The 892-nt window shown below is 43.5% G+C and overlaps 1 non-coding gene across 1 annotated transcript; it reads left to right on the forward strand.

The window, feature by feature from the left end:
- Positions 1–58: 58 nt before the first annotated feature.
- On the forward strand, positions 59–132 carry TRNAV-AAC. The gene has a single exon. It is a non-coding gene; the product is annotated as a tRNA-Val (tRNA).
- The last annotated feature ends 760 nt before the right edge of the window (positions 133–892 follow it).

Consider the following 892-nt stretch of genomic DNA (forward strand, 5'->3'; position numbering starts at 1 on the left):
TCATCAAGGATTTCTTTGACTTAGGTTTTTTTTAAAAAAAATTAAGTTGGTTAGGGGTGGCTCCATAGTGTAGTGGTTAGCACGTCTGCTTAACACGCAGAAGGTCCTGGGTTCATGCCCCAGGTGGAGCCATGGACCATACCCCGGGTGCGCCAGACCCTCCGAGTGCGCTGGGGTTGCCAGGCCCCAGGTGTGCCAGGCCCTGGGTGCATGCCATGAGCATGTGGGAGGAGATGCCCTGCCTTCAGAGATCCAGTTCTTAAGAGGAAACGGCAACATCCATAGGTCTGGGGTGGATATGGGGGGTGAGGAATTAAAGGGGGGAAAAAATTAAATGTGTTGGGGTAACATTGGTTAATAACAAATTTTAGGTGTACAACTTTCTAATAAAACATCTGTATACACTATTGTTTGCTCACCACTCGAAGTCTATAATATCCTTCCATCAGCATATATTTGACCCCCTTCACCCTCTTCTCCTCACACACTTCCCCTCTGATAACTACCAATCTGTTGTTTTGACTCAGTTTAAATGCGATTTGAAGATGGCTTTGGGCATCTTCCAAAAGCTGTTCTTAACTGTGAGAAAATTAAAATACTTCAGCTTCTAAGCCCCTGGGAGGTATGAATAGCTTTTCCTGTACATTGAACTTGAACTTTCTGAGCCATATTAACAGCCTTAAACAATATAGTGGTACACCCCCCCCCCCCATACCTGCCAAAATTTAGCAAATCTAGTATTTGCTAAACCTGGTAAATAGGCAGCCACCACAGGATGGGCAGGAAGAACTTAAACAAAAGCTATTTAATAAAAGAATATTTTTCTTATAAAACCTGAGCTGGGATGATTAAAATCTAAGTTTAAACTCCTGGAGTGAGAACCTTGCAGTCA

The sequence above is a fragment of the Pteropus vampyrus genome, unplaced genomic scaffold (assembly GCF_000151845.1).
Source record: "Pteropus vampyrus isolate Shadow unplaced genomic scaffold, Pvam_2.0 Scaffold21734, whole genome shotgun sequence".
NCBI classification, from domain to species: domain Eukaryota; kingdom Metazoa; phylum Chordata; class Mammalia; order Chiroptera; family Pteropodidae; genus Pteropus; species Pteropus vampyrus.